This window comes from Phyllobates terribilis, unplaced genomic scaffold, assembly GCF_046119375.1.
Source record: "Phyllobates terribilis strain yellow unplaced genomic scaffold, ASM4611937v1 Scaffold_40__1_contigs__length_11209783, whole genome shotgun sequence".
NCBI lineage: Eukaryota > Metazoa > Chordata > Amphibia > Anura > Dendrobatidae > Phyllobates > Phyllobates terribilis.
Window position 1 is genome coordinate 10522430 of NW_027362800.1, and position 14905 is coordinate 10537334.

A 14905-nucleotide genomic window follows, 5' to 3' on the forward strand; every position below is an offset into this window, starting at 1 on the left:
GAGACAACGTTTCAGAAAAGGCATTGTAGCAAACCAAAAAAGAAATTTTAAGCGCAGCAGAGTAACCAGCTCACATACCTGTTAGCTCAGGTGAGTTTAAAAGGCTGCTGTTGATAACAAGGGCATTTGCTAAATAGATGGTGTGTGTGCAACAATATACTGAAAGGTCAATTATATTGTGCAGCTTATCTCACCACCTGTAGTTATTTAGGTGAAAGCTCCAAAATGCTTGCCTAATATGTCTGTTTATCCAAAAGGAAGTATAGAGGGAGAGCTAGATAGATAGCATTGCATTACATTACATTACATGGCAATGCAATGCACAGTTGCTGAAGTTGAACCAAAATGAGCTTGTCATCTGGCTTCTGCAACTTTTAACATGAAAAATCCAATGAGGAGAAGAAAAGCAAAGCCAAAGAGTCCATCCCAAAATCCGACAAACAAGCAAAATGAACAAAAAGCATTGAATTCAATTCTTTCTGATTTTAGAAACTGCATTAAAGAAGGGGTGCACCGGTCCTGGAGATACTGCAATACCAGGTCAATGCGTGGAGTGGACAGAGCAAGCTCTTTTTCCATCTCCCTGTTCTAAAAATCCATTTAATATATGGTCCCCAGATAGGGGACGTATCAGATATTAAACTGATAAGAACAGATACTACACTTGATCTTAGCCAAAAGGCCGAGAAGCGATAACCAGAATTGGTTTCCGACTACGGTGCCACCCAAGGATTCTGAAAAGTCCATTTGTGGAGATGGCCACCTGGACTCCCGTTAAGAAGACATGCTGTCAACCTCTAGATCCCTCACATGCCTGCACTTTTCGGCTTGCTGCTGCTGCAATCCACGCGTTTTAGATCTGCATAACTCCACCTCTTTTAGCACAGTACCCTCAACCCCCGGCTGTTCCCACCCGCCTCAACACCGTTGGAAGGGAGGAGAACCAATTAAGGCGGGGGGGGGGGTGGAACGAGCAGCTGTCTACCCTTAGCAGGAGGGTTGCTGATTAATTACCTCTCCTGCTGCTGCTGCTGCTGGCTGTCCAGCAGCAGACTGAAGGTGGCTGCTGCTGTGCGCAGGTATATAAAGGCTCAGAGCCTATTATGACACGCGCAGCCAGCGTTCCATTGCCACATTCCGTCTACTGCAGGCGGGATACCTGGATGGCTGAATGTCACTGAGAAGCTCACAGAGACCGCCATAAGCAACAGTTTAAAAGAATGCCACAGACTAATCAACCAAACTTTTTGGGTTGGTTTCTCTTTTATAGTCTGCAGGCATTAAATGAAAGAAGTCAGTGTTCCAGCAGAGGGAGACAACGTTTCAGAAAAGGCATTGTAGCAAACCAAAAAAGAAATTTTAAGCGCAGCAGAGTAACCAGCTCACATACCTGTTAGCTCAAGTGAGTTTAAAAGGCTGCTGTTGATAACAAGGGCATTTGCTAAATAGATGGTGTGTGTGCAACAATATACTGAAAGGTCAATTATATTGTGCAGCTTATCTCACCACCTGTAGTTATTTAGGTGAAAGCTCCAAAATGCTTGCCTAATATGTCTGTTTATCCAAAAGGAAGTATAGAGGGAGAGCTAGATAGATAGCATTGCATTACATTACATTACATGGCAATGCAATGCACAGTTGCTGAAGTTGAACCAAAATGAGCTTGTCATCTGGCTTCTGCAACTTTTAACATGAAAAATCCAATGAGGAGAAGAAAAGCAAAGCCAAAGAGTCCATCCCAAAATCCGACAAACAAGCAAAATGAACAAAAAGCATTGAATTCAATTCTTTCTGATTTTAGAAACTGCATTAAAGAAGGGGTGCACCGGTCCTGGAGATACTGCAATACCAGGTCAATGCGTGGAGTGGACAGAGCAAGCTCTTTTTCCATCTCCCTGTTCTAAAAATCCATTTAATATATGGTCCCCAGATAGGGGACGTATCAGATATTAAACTGATAAGAACAGATACTACACTTGATCTTAGCCAAAAGGCCGAGAAGCGATAACCAGAATTGGTTTCCGACTACGGTGCCACCCAAGGATTCTGAAAAGTCCATTTGTGGAGATGGCCACCTGGACTCCCGTTAAGAAGACATGCTGTCAACCTCTAGATCCCTCACATGCCTGCACTTTTCGGCTTGCTGCTGCTGCAATCCACGCGTTTTAGATCTGCATAACTCCACCTCTTTTAGCACAGTACCCTCAACCCCCGGCTGTTCCCACCCGCCTCAACACCGTTGGAAGGGAGGAGAACCAATTAAGGCGGGGGGGGGGGGTGGAACGAGCAGCTGTCTACCCTTAGCAGGAGGGTTGCTGATTAATTACCTCTCCTGCTGCTGCTGCTGCTGGCTGTCCAGCAGCAGACTGAAGGTGGCTGCTGCTGTGCGCAGGTATATAAAGGCTCAGAGCCTATTATGACACGCGCAGCCAGCGTTCCATTGCCACATTCCGTCTACTGCAGGCGGGATACCTGGATGGCTGAATGTCACTGAGAAGCTCACAGAGACCGCCATAAGCAACAGTTTAAAAGATTGCCACAGACTAATCAACCAAACTTTTTGGGTTGATTTCTCTTTTATAGTCTGCAGGCATTAAATGAAAGAAGTCAGTGTTCCAGCAGAGGGAGACAACGTTTCAGAAAAGGCATTGTAGCAAACCAAAAAAGAAATTTTAAGCGCAGCAGAGTAACCAGCTCACATACCTGTTAGCTCAGGTGAGTTTAAAAGGCTGCTGTTGATAACAAGGGCATTTGCTAAATAGATGGTGTGTGTGCAACAATATACTGAAAGGTCAATTATATTGTGCAGCTTATCTCACCACCTGTAGTTATTTAGGTGAAAGCTCCAAAATGCTTGCCTAATATGTCTGTTTATCCAAAAGGAAGTATAGAGGGAGAGCTAGATAGATAGCATTGCATTACATTACATTACATGGCAATGCAATGCACAGTTGCTGAAGTTGAACCAAAATGAGCTTGTCATCTGGCTTCTGCAACTTTTAACATGAAAAATCCAATGAGGAGAAGAAAAGCAAAGCCAAAGAGTCCATCCCAAAATCCGACAAACAAGCAAAATGAACAAAAAGCATTGAATTCAATTCTTTCTGATTTTAGAAACTGCATTAAAGAAGGGGTGCACCGGTCCTGGAGATACTGCAATACCAGGTCAATGCGTGGAGTGGACAGAGCAAGCTCTTTTTCCATCTCCCTGTTCTAAAAATCCATTTAATATATGGTTCCCAGATAGGGGACGTATCAGATATTAAACTGATAAGAACAGATACTACACTTGATCTTAGCCAAAAGGCCGAGAAGCGATAACCAGAATTGGTTTCCGACTACGGTGCCACCCAAGGATTCTGAAAAGTCCATTTGTGGAGATGGCCACCTGGACTCCCGTTAAGAAGACATGCTGTCAACCTCTAGATCCCTCACATGCCTGCACTTTTCGGCTTGCTGCTGCTGCAATCCACGCGTTTTAGATCTGCATAACTCCACCTCTTTTAGCACAGTACCCTCAACCCCCGGCTGTTCCCACCCGCCTCAACACCGTTGGAAGGGAGGAGAACCAATTAAGGCGGGGGGGGGGGTGGAACGAGCAGCTGTCTACCCTTAGCAGGAGGGTTGCTGATTAATTACCTCTCCTGCTGCTGCTGCTGCTGGCTGTCCAGCAGCAGACTGAAGGTGGCTGCTGCTGTGCGCAGGTATATAAAGGCTCAGAGCCTATTATGACACGCGCAGCCAGCGTTCCATTGCCACATTCCGTCTACTGCAGGCGGGATACCTGGATGGCTGAATGTCACTGAGAAGCTCACAGAGACCGCCATAAGCAACAGTTTAAAAGATTGCCACAGACTAATCAACCAAACTTTTTGGGTTGGTTTCTCTTTTATAGTCTGCAGGCATTAAATGAAAGAAGTCAGTGTTCCAGCAGAGGGAGACAACGTTTCAGAAAAGGCATTGTAGCAAACCAAAAAAGAAATTTTAAGCGCAGCAGAGTAACCAGCTCACATACCTGTTAGCTCAGGTGAGTTTAAAAGGCTGCTGTTGATAACAAGGGCATTTGCTAAATAGATGGTGTGTGTGCAACAATATACTGAAAGGTCAATTATATTGTGCAGCTTATCTCACCACCTGTAGTTATTTAGGTGAAAGCTCCAAAATGCTTGCCTAATATGTCTGTTTATCCAAAAGGAAGTATAGAGGGAGAGCTAGATAGATAGCATTGCATTACATTACATTACATGGCAATGCAATGCACAGTTGCTGAAGTTGAACCAAAATGAGCTTGTCATCTGGCTTCTGCAACTTTTAACATGAAAAATCCAATGAGGAGAAGAAAAGCAAAGCCAAAGAGTCCATCCCAAAATCCGACAAACAAGCAAAATGAACAAAAAGCATTGAATTCAATTCTTTCTGATTTTAGAAACTGCATTAAAGAAGGGGTGCACCGGTCCTGGAGATACTGCAATACCAGGTCAATGCGTGGAGTGGACAGAGCAAGCTCTTTTTCCATCTCCCTGTTCTAAAAATCCATTTAATATATGGTTCCCAGATAGGGGACGTATCAGATATTAAACTGATAAGAACAGATACTACACTTGATCTTAGCCAAAAGGCCGAGAAGCGATAACCAGAATTGGTTTCCGACTACGGTGCCACCCAAGGATTCTGAAAAGTCCATTTGTGGAGATGGCCACCTGGACTCCCGTTAAGAAGACATGCTGTCAACCTCTAGATCCCTCACATGCCTGCACTTTTCGGCTTGCTGCTGCTGCAATCCACGCGTTTTAGATCTGCATAACTCCACCTCTTTTAGCACAGTACCCTCAACCCCCGGCTGTTCCCACCCGCCTCAACACCGTTGGAAGGGAGGAGAACCAATTAAGGCGGGGGGGGGGGGGTGGAACGAGCAGCTGTCTACCCTTAGCAGGAGGGTTGCTGATTAATTACCTCTCCTGCTGCTGCTGCTGCTGGCTGTCCAGCAGCAGACTGAAGGTGGCTGCTGCTGTGCGCAGGTATATAAAGGCTCAGAGCCTATTATGACACGCGCAGCCAGCGTTCCATTGCCACATTCCGTCTACTGCAGGCGGGATACCTGGATGGCTGAATGTCACTGAGAAGCTCACAGAGACCGCCATAAGCAACAGTTTAAAAGAATGCCACAGACTAATCAACCAAACTTTTTGGGTTGGTTTCTCTTTTATAGTCTGCAGGCATTAAATGAAAGAAGTCAGTGTTCCAGCAGAGGGAGACAACGTTTCAGAAAAGGCATTGTAGCAAACCAAAAAAGAAATTTTAAGCGCAGCAGAGTAACCAGCTCACATACCTGTTAGCTCAGGTGAGTTTAAAAGGCTGCTGTTGATAACAAGGGCATTTGCTAAATAGATGGTGTGTGTGCAACAATATACTGAAAGGTCAATTATATTGTGCAGCTTATCTCACCACCTGTAGTTATTTAGGTGAAAGCTCCAAAATGCTTGCCTAATATGTCTGTTTATCCAAAAGGAAGTATAGAGGGAGAGCTAGATAGATAGCATTGCATTACATTACATTACATGGCAATGCAATGCACAGTTGCTGAAGTTGAACCAAAATGAGCTTGTCATCTGGCTTCTGCAACTTTTAACATGAAAAATCCAATGAGGAGAAGAAAAGCAAAGCCAAAGAGTCCATCCCAAAATCCGACAAACAAGCAAAATGAACAAAAAGCATTGAATTCAATTCTTTCTGATTTTAGAAACTGCATTAAAGAAGGGGTGCACCGGTCCTGGAGATACTGCAATACCAGCTCAATGCGTGGAGTGGACAGAGCAAGCTCTTTTTCCATCTCCCTGTTCTAAAAATCCATTTAATATATGGTCCCCAGATAGGGGACGTATCAGATATTAAACTGATAAGAACAGATACTACACTTGATCTTAGCCAAAAGGCCGAGAAGCGATAACCAGAATTGGTTTCCGACTACGGTGCCACCCAAGGATTCTGAAAAGTCCATTTGTGGAGATGGCCACCTGGACTCCCGTTAAGAAGACATGCTGTCAACCTCTAGATCCCTCACATGCCTGCACTTTTCGGCTTGCTGCTGCTGCAATCCACGCGTTTTAGATCTGCATAACTCCACCTCTTTTAGCACAGTACCCTCAACCCCCGGCTGTTCCCACCCGCCTCAACACCGTTGGAAGGGAGGAGAACCAATTAAGGCGGGGGGGGGGGGGTGGAACGAGCAGCTGTCTACCCTTAGCAGGAGGGTTGCTGATTAATTACCTCTCCTGCTGCTGCTGGCTGTCCAGCAGCAGACTGAAGGTGGCTGCTGCTGTGCGCAGGTATATAAAGGCTCAGAGCCTATTATGACACGCGCAGCCAGCGTTCCATTGCCACATTCCGTCTACTGCAGGCGGGATACCTGGATGGCTGAATGTCACTGAGAAGCTCACAGAGACCGCCATAAGCAACAGTTTAAAAGAATGCCACAGACTAATCAACCAAACTTTTTGGGTTGGTTTCTCTTTTATAGTCTGCAGGCATTAAATGAAAGAAGTCAGTGTTCCAGCAGAGGGAGACAACGTTTCAGAAAAGGCATTGTAGCAAACCAAAAAAGAAATTTTAAGCACAGCAGAGTAACCAGCTCACATACCTGTTAGCTCAGGTGAGTTTAAAAGGCTGCTGTTGATAACAAGGGCATTTGCTAAATAGATGGTGTGTGTGCAACAATATACTGAAAGGTCAATTATATTGTGCAGCTTATCTCACCACCTGTAGTTATTTAGGTGAAAGCTCCAAAATGCTTGCCTAATATGTCTGTTTATCCAAAAGGAAGTATAGAGGGAGAGCTAGATAGATAGCATTGCATTACATTACATTACATGGCAATGCAATGCACAGTTGCTGAAGTTGAACCAAAATGAGCTTGTCATCTGGCTTCTGCAACTTTTAACATGAAAAATCCAATGAGGAGAAGAAAAGCAAAGCCAAAGAGTCCATCCCAAAATCCGACAAACAAGCAAAATGAACAAAAAGCATTGAATTCAATTCTTTCTGATTTTAGAAACTGCATTAAAGAAGGGGTGCACCGGTCCTGGAGATACTGCAATACCAGGTCAATGCGTGGAGTGGACAGAGCAAGCTCTTTTTCCATCTCCCTGTTCTAAAAATCCATTTAATATATGGTCCCCAGATAGGGGACGTATCAGATATTAAACTGATAAGAACAGATACTACACTTGATCTTAGCCAAAAGGCCGAGAAGCGATAACCAGAATTGGTTTCCGACTACGGTGCCACCCAAGGATTCTGAAAAGTCCATTTGTGGAGATGGCCACCTGGACTCCCGTTAAGAAGACATGCTGTCAACCTCTAGATCCCTCACATGCCTGCACTTTTCGGCTTGCTGCTGATGCAATCCACGCGTTTTAGATCTGCATAACTCCACCTCTTTTAGCACAGTACCCTCAACCCCCGGCTGTTCCCACCCGCCTCAACACCGTTGGAAGGGAGGAGAACCAATTAAGGCGGGGGGGGGGTGGAACGAGCAGCTGTCTACCCTTAGCAGGAGGGTTGCTGATTAATTACCTCTCCTGCTGCTGCTGCTGCTGGCTGTCCAGCAGCAGACTGAAGGTGGCTGCTGCTGTGCGCAGGTATATAAAGGCTCAGAGCCTATTATGACACGCGCAGCCAGCGTTCCATTGCCACATTCCGTCTACTGCAGGCGGGATACCTGGATGGCTGAATGTCACTGAGAAGCTCACAGAGACCGCCATAAGCAACAGTTTAAAAGAATGCCACAGACTAATCAACCAAACTTTTTGGGTTGGTTTCTCTTTTATAGTCTGCAGGCATTAAATGAAAGAAGTCAGTGTTCCAGCAGAGGGAGACAACGTTTCAGAAAAGGCATTGTAGCAAACCAAAAAAGAAATTTTAAGCGCAGCAGAGTAACCAGCTCACATACCTGTTAGCTCAGGTGAGTTTAAAAGGCTGCTGTTGATAACAAGGGCATTTGCTAAATAGATGGTGTGTGTGCAACAATATACTGAAAGGTCAATTATATTGTGCAGCTTATCTCACCACCTGTAGTTATTTAGGTGAAAGCTCCAAAATGCTTGCCTAATATGTCTGTTTATCCAAAAGGAAGTATAGAGGGAGAGCTAGATAGATAGCATTGCATTACATTACATTACATGGCAATGCAATGCACAGTTGCTGAAGTTGAACCAAAATGAGCTTGTCATCTGGCTTCTGCAACTTTTAACATGAAAAATCCAATGAGGAGAAGAAAAGCAAAGCCAAAGAGTCCATCCCAAAATCCGACAAACAAGCAAAATGAACAAAAAGCATTGAATTCAATTCTTTCTGATTTTAGAAACTGCATTAAAGAAGGGGTGCACCGGTCCTGGAGATACTGCAATACCAGGTCAATGCGTGGAGTGGACAGAGCAAGCTCTTTTTCCATCTCCCTGTTCTAAAAATCCATTTAATATATGGTCCCCAGATAGGGGACGTATCAGATATTAAACTGATAAGAACAGATACTACACTTGATCTTAGCCAAAAGGCCGAGAAGCGATAACCAGAATTGGTTTCCGACTACGGTGCCACCCAAGGATTCTGAAAAGTCCATTTGTGGAGATGGCCACCTGGACTCCCGTTAAGAAGACATGCTGTCAACCTCTAGATCCCTCACATGCCTGCACTTTTCGGCTTGCTGCTGCTGCAATCCACGCGTTTTAGATCTGCATAACTCCACCTCTTTTAGCACAGTACCCTCAACCCCCGGCTGTTCCCACCCGCCTCAACACCGTTGGAAGGGAGGAGAACCAATTAAGGCGGGGGGGGGGGTGGAACGAGCAGCTGTCTACCCTTAGCAGGAGGGTTGCTGATTAATTACCTCTCCTGCTGCTGCTGGCTGTCCAGCAGCAGACTGAAGGTGGCTGCTGCTGTGCGCAGGTATATAAAGGCTCAGAGCCTATTATGACACGCGCAGCCAGCGTTCCATTGCCACATTCCGTCTACTGCAGGCGGGATACCTGGATGGCTGAATGTCACTGAGAAGCTCACAGAGACCGCCATAAGCAACAGTTTAAAAGAATGCCACAGACTAATCAACCAAACTTTTTGGGTTGGTTTCTCTTTTATAGTCTGCAGGCATTAAATGAAAGAAGTCAGTGTTCCAGCAGAGGGAGACAACGTTTCAGAAAAGGCATTGTAGCAAACCAAAAAAGAAATTTTAAGCGCAGCAGAGTAACCAGCTCACATACCTGTTAGCTCAGGTGAGTTTAAAAGGCTGCTGTTGATAACAAGGGCATTTGCTAAATAGATGGTGTGTGTGCAACAATATACTGAAAGGTCAATTATATTGTGCAGCTTATCTCACCACCTGTAGTTATTTAGGTGAAAGCTCCAAAATGCTTGCCTAATATGTCTGTTTATCCAAAAGGAAGTATAGAGGGAGAGCTAGATAGATAGCATTGCATTACATTACATTACATGGCAATGCAATGCACAGTTGCTGAAGTTGAACCAAAATGAGCTTGTCATCTGGCTTCTGCAACTTTTAACATGAAAAATCCAATGAGGAGAAGAAAAGCAAAGCCAAAGAGTCCATCCCAAAATCCGACAAACAAGCAAAATGAACAAAAAGCATTGAATTCAATTCTTTCTGATTTTAGAAACTGCATTAAAGAAGGGGTGCACCGGTCCTGGAGATACTGCAATACCAGGTCAATGCGTGGAGTGGACAGAGCAAGCTCTTTTTCCATCTCCCTGTTCTAAAAATCCATTTAATATATGGTCCCCAGATAGGGGACGTATCACATATTAAACTGATAAGAACAGATACTACACTTGATCTTAGCCAAAAGGCCGAGAAGCGATAACCAGAATTGGTTTCCGACTACGGTGCCACCCAAGGATTCTGAAAAGTCCATTTGTGGAGATGGCCACCTGGACTCCCGTTAAGAAGACATGCTGTCAACCTCTAGATCCCTCACATGCCTGCACTTTTCGGCTTGCTGCTGCTGCAATCCACGCGTTTTAGATCTGCATAACTCCACCTCTTTTAGCACAGTACCCTCAACCCCCGGCTGTTCCCACCCGCCTCAACACCGTTGGAAGGGAGGAGAACCAATTAAGGCGGGGGGGGGGGTGGAACGAGCAGCTGTCTACCCTTAGCAGGAGGGTTGCTGATTAATTACCTCTCCTGCTGCTGCTGCTGCTGGCTGTCCAGCAGCAGACTGAAGGTGGCTGCTGCTGTGCGCAGGTATATAAAGGCTCAGAGCCTATTATGACATGCGCAGCCAGCGTTCCATTGCCACATTCCGTCTGCTGCAGGCGGGATACCTGGATGGCTGAATGTCACTGAGAAGCTCACAGAGACCGCCATAAGCAACAGTTTAAAAGAATGCCACAGACTAATCAACCAAACTTTTTGGGTTGGTTTCTCTTTTATAGTCTGCAGGCATTAAATGAAAGAAGTCAGTGTTCCAGCAGAGGGAGACAACGTTTCAGAAAAGGCATTGTAGCAAACCAAAAAAGAAATTTTAAGCGCAGCAGAGTAACCAGCTCACATACCTGTTAGCTCAGGTGAGTTTAAAAGGCTGCTGTTGATAACAAGGGCATTTGCTAAATAGATGGTGTGTGTGCAACAATATACTGAAAGGTCAATTATATTGTGCAGCTTATCTCACCACCTGTAGTTATTTAGGTGAAAGCTCCAAAATGCTTGCCTAATATGTCTGTTTATCCAAAAGGAAGTATAGAGGGAGAGCTAGATAGATAGCATTGCATTACATTACATTACATGGCAATGCAATGCACAGTTGCTGAAGTTGAACCAAAATGAGCTTGTCATCTGGCTTCTGCAACTTTTAACATGAAAAATCCAATGAGGAGAAGAAAAGCAAAGCCAAAGAGTTCATCCCAAAATCCGACAAACAAGCAAAATGAACAAAAAGCATTGAATTCAATTCTTTCTGATTTTAGAAACTGCATTAAAGAAGGGGTGCACCGGTCCTGGAGATACTGCAATACCAGGTCAATGCGTGGAGTGGACAGAGCAAGTTCTTTTTCCATCTCCCTGTTCTAAAAATCCATTTAATATATGGTCCCCAGATAGGGGACGTATCAGATATTAAACTGATAAGAACAGATACTACACTTGATCTTAGCCAAAAGGCCGAGAAGCGATAACCAGAATTGGTTTCCGACTACGGTGCCACCCAAGGATTCTGAAAAGTCCATTTGTGGAGATGGCCACCTGGACTCCCGTTAAGAAGACATGCTGTCAACCTCTAGATCCCTCACATGCCTGCACTTTTCGGCTTGCTGCTGCTGCAATCCACGCGTTTTAGATCTGCATAACTCCACCTCTTTTAGCACAGTACCCTCAACCCCCGGCTGTTCCCACCCGCCTCAACACCGTTGGAAGGGAGGAGAACCAATTAAGGCGGTGGGGGGGGTGGAACGAGCAGCTGTCTACCCTTAGCAGGAGGGTTGCTGATTAATTACCTCTCCTGCTGCTGCTGCTGCTGGCTGTCCAGCAGCAGACTGAAGGTGGCTGCTGCTGTGCGCAGGTATATAAAGGCTCAGAGCCTATTATGACACGCGCAGCCAGCGTTCCATTGCCACATTCCGTCTACTGCAGGCGGGATACCTGGATGGCTGAATGTCACTGAGAAGCTCACAGAGACCGCCATAAGCAACAGTTTAAAAGAATGCCACAGACTAATCAACCAAACTTTTTGGGTTGGTTTCTCTTTTATAGTCTGCAGGCATTAAATGAAAGAAGTCAGTGTTCCAGCAGAGGGAGACAACGTTTCAGAAAAGGCATTGTAGCAAACCAAAAAAGAAATTTTAAGCGCAGCAGAGTAACCAGCTCACATACCTGTTAGCTCAGGTGAGTTTAAAAGGCTGCTGTTGATAACAAGGGCATTTGCTAAATAGATGGTGTGTGTGCAACAATATACTGAAAGGTCAATTATATTGTGCAGCTTATCTCACCACCTGTAGTTATTTAGGTGAAAGCTCCAAAATGCTTGCCTAATATGTCTGTTTATCCAAAAGGAAGTATAGAGGGAGAGCTAGATAGATAGCATTGCATTACATTACATTACATGGCAATGCAATGCACAGTTGCTGAAGTTGAACCAAAATGAGCTTGTCATCTGGCTTCTGCAACTTTTAACATGAAAAATCCAATGAGGAGAAGAAAAGCAAAGCCAAAGAGTCCATCCCAAAATCCGACAAACAAGCAAAATGAACAAAAAGCATTGAATTCAATTCTTTCTGATTTTAGAAACTGCATTAAAGAAGGGGTGCACCGGTCCTGGAGATACTGCAATACCAGGTCAATGCGTGGAGTGGACAGAGCAAGCTCTTTTTCCATCTCCCTGTTCTAAAAATCCATTTAATATATGGTCTCCAGATAGGGGACGTATCAGATATTAAACTGATAAGAACAGATACTACACTTGATCTTAGCCAAAAGGCCGAGAAGCGATAACCAGAATTGGTTTCCGACTACGGTGCCACCCAAGGATTCTGAAAAGTCCATTTGTGGAGATGGCCACCTGGACTCCCGTTAAGAAGACATGCTGTCAACCTCTAGATCCCTCACATGCCTGCACTTTTCGGCTTGCTGCTGCTGCAATCCACGCGTTTTAGATCTGCATAACTCCACCTCTTTTAGCACAGTACCCTCAACCCCCGGCTGTTCCCACCCGCCTCAACACCGTTGGAAGGGAGGAGAACCAATTAAGGCGGGGGGGGGGGGGTGGAACGAGCAGCTGTCTACCCTTAGCAGGAGGGTTGCTGATTAATTACCTCTCCTGCTGCTGCTGCTGGCTGTCCAGCAGCAGACTGAAGGTGGCTGCTGCTGTGCGCAGGTATATAAAGGCTCAGAGCCTATTATGACACGCGCAGCCAGCGTTCCATTGCCACATTCCGTCTACTGCAGGCGGGATACCTGGATGGCTGAATGTCACTGAGAAGCTCACAGAGACCGCCATAAGCAACAGTTTAAAAGAATGCCACAGACTAATCAACCAAACTTTTTGGGTTGGTTTCTCTTTTATAGTCTGCAGGCATTAAATGAAAGAAGTCAGTGTTCCAGCAGAGGGAGACAACGTTTCAGAAAAGGCATTGTAGCAAACCAAAAAAGAAATTTTAAGTGCAGCAGAGTAACCAGCTCACATACCTGTTAGCTCAGGTGAGTTTAAAAGGCTGCTGTTGATAACAAGGGCATTTGCTAAATAGATGGTGTGTGTGCAACAATATACTGAAAGGTCAATTATATTGTGCAGCTTATCTCACCACCTGTAGTTATTTAGGTGAAAGCTCCAAAATGCTTGCCTAATATGTCTGTTTATCCAAAAGGAAGTATAGAGGGAGAGCTAGATAGATAGCATTGCATTACATTACATTACATGGCAATGCAATGCACAGTTGCTGAAGTTGAACCAAAATGAGCTTGTCATCTGGCTTCTGCAACTTTTAACATGAAAAATCCAATGAGGAGAAGAAAAGCAAAGCCAAAGAGACCATCCCAAAATCCGACAAACAAGCAAAATGAACAAAAAGCATTGAATTCAATTCTTTCTGATTTTAGAAACTGCATTAAAGAAGGGGTGCACCGGTCCTGGAGATACTGCAATACCAGGTCAATGCGTGGAGTGGACAGAGCAAGTTCTTTTTCCATCTCCCTGTTCTAAAAATCCATTTAATATATGGTCCCCAGATAGGGGACGTATCAGATATTAAACTGATAAGAACAGATACTACACTTGATCTTAGCCAAAAGGCCGAGAAGCGATAACCAGAATTGGTTTCCGACTACGGTGCCACCCAAGGATTCTGAAAAGTCCATTTGTGGAGATGGCCACCTGGACTCCCGTTAAGAAGACATGCTGTCAACCTCTAGATCCCTCACATGCCTGCACTTTTCGGCTTGCTGCTGCTGCAATCCACGCGTTTTAGATCTGCATAACTCCACCTCTTTTAGCACAGTACCCTCAACCCCCGGCTGTTCCCACCCGCCTCAACACCGTTGGAAGGGAGGAGAACCAATTAAGGCGGGGGGGGGGGGTGGAACGAGCAGCTGTCTACCCTTAGCAGGAGGGTTGCTGATTAATTACCTCTCCTGCTGCTGCTGCTGCTGGCTGTCCAGCAGCAGACTGAAGGTGGCTGCTGCTGTGCGCAGGTATATAAAGGCTCAGAGCCTATTATGACACGCGCAGCCAGCGTTCCATTGCCACATTCCGTCTACTGCAGGCGGGATACCTGGATGGCTGAATGTCACTGAGAAGCTCACAGAGACCGCCATAAGCAAAAGTTTAAAAGAATGCCACAGACTAATCAACCAAACTTTTTGGGTTGGTTTCTCTTTTATAGTCTGCAGGCATTAAATGAAAGAAGTCAGTGTTCCAGCAGAGGGAGACAACGTTTCAGAAAAGGCATTGTAGCAAACCAAAAAAGAAATTTTAAGCGCAGCAGAGTAACCAGCTCACATACCTGTTAGCTCAGGTGAGTTTAAAAGGCTGCTGTTGATAACAAGGGCATTTGCTAAATAGATGGTGTGTGTGCAACAATATACTGAAAGGTCAATTATATTGTGCAGCTTATCTCACCACCTGTAGTTATTTAGGTGAAAGCTCCAAAATGCTTGCCTAATATGTCTGTTTATCCAAAAGGAAGTATAGAGGGAGAGCTAGATAGATAGCATTGCATTACATTACATTACATGGCAATGCAATGCACAGTTGCTGAAGTTGAACCAAAATGAGCTTGTCATCTGGCTTCTGCAACTTTTAACATGAAAAATCCAATGAGGAGAAGAAAAGCAAAGCCAAAGAGTCCATCCCAAAATCCGACAAACAAGCAAAATGAACAAAAAGCATTGAATTCAATTCTTTCT

The 14905-nt window shown here is 44.9% G+C and overlaps 11 non-coding genes across 11 annotated transcripts; all 11 read right to left on the reverse strand.

The window, feature by feature from the left end:
• Window positions 1-503: 503 nt before the first annotated feature.
• Window positions 504-694, reverse strand: LOC141190770 (U2 spliceosomal RNA). The gene has a single exon (XR_012264784.1). It is a non-coding gene; the product is annotated as a U2 spliceosomal RNA (small nuclear RNA).
• A 1121-nt stretch (window positions 695-1815) lies between these two features.
• LOC141190771 (U2 spliceosomal RNA) lies at window positions 1816-2006 on the reverse strand. Its single transcript, XR_012264785.1, has one exon. It is a non-coding gene; the product is annotated as a U2 spliceosomal RNA (small nuclear RNA).
• A 1122-nt stretch (window positions 2007-3128) lies between these two features.
• Window positions 3129-3319, reverse strand: LOC141184927 (U2 spliceosomal RNA). Its single transcript, XR_012259636.1, has one exon. It is a non-coding gene; the product is annotated as a U2 spliceosomal RNA (small nuclear RNA).
• A 1121-nt stretch (window positions 3320-4440) lies between these two features.
• LOC141184928 (U2 spliceosomal RNA) lies at window positions 4441-4631 on the reverse strand. The gene has a single exon (XR_012259637.1). It is a non-coding gene; the product is annotated as a U2 spliceosomal RNA (small nuclear RNA).
• A 1123-nt stretch (window positions 4632-5754) lies between these two features.
• LOC141185195 (U2 spliceosomal RNA) lies at window positions 5755-5945 on the reverse strand. The gene has a single exon (XR_012259880.1). It is a non-coding gene; the product is annotated as a U2 spliceosomal RNA (small nuclear RNA).
• Window positions 5946-7062: 1117 nt separating this feature from the next.
• LOC141190772 (U2 spliceosomal RNA) lies at window positions 7063-7253 on the reverse strand. The gene has a single exon (XR_012264786.1). It is a non-coding gene; the product is annotated as a U2 spliceosomal RNA (small nuclear RNA).
• Window positions 7254-8373: 1120 nt separating this feature from the next.
• On the reverse strand, window positions 8374-8564 carry LOC141190773 (U2 spliceosomal RNA). Its single transcript, XR_012264787.1, has one exon. It is a non-coding gene; the product is annotated as a U2 spliceosomal RNA (small nuclear RNA).
• Window positions 8565-9679: 1115 nt separating this feature from the next.
• On the reverse strand, window positions 9680-9870 carry LOC141185474 (U2 spliceosomal RNA). The gene has a single exon (XR_012260134.1). It is a non-coding gene; the product is annotated as a U2 spliceosomal RNA (small nuclear RNA).
• Window positions 9871-10991: 1121 nt separating this feature from the next.
• Window positions 10992-11182, reverse strand: LOC141185220 (U2 spliceosomal RNA). The gene has a single exon (XR_012259903.1). It is a non-coding gene; the product is annotated as a U2 spliceosomal RNA (small nuclear RNA).
• A 1121-nt stretch (window positions 11183-12303) lies between these two features.
• LOC141185114 (U2 spliceosomal RNA) lies at window positions 12304-12494 on the reverse strand. Its single transcript, XR_012259806.1, has one exon. It is a non-coding gene; the product is annotated as a U2 spliceosomal RNA (small nuclear RNA).
• Window positions 12495-13614: 1120 nt separating this feature from the next.
• Window positions 13615-13805, reverse strand: LOC141185223 (U2 spliceosomal RNA). Its single transcript, XR_012259905.1, has one exon. It is a non-coding gene; the product is annotated as a U2 spliceosomal RNA (small nuclear RNA).
• Window positions 13806-14905: the final 1100 nt, after the last annotated feature.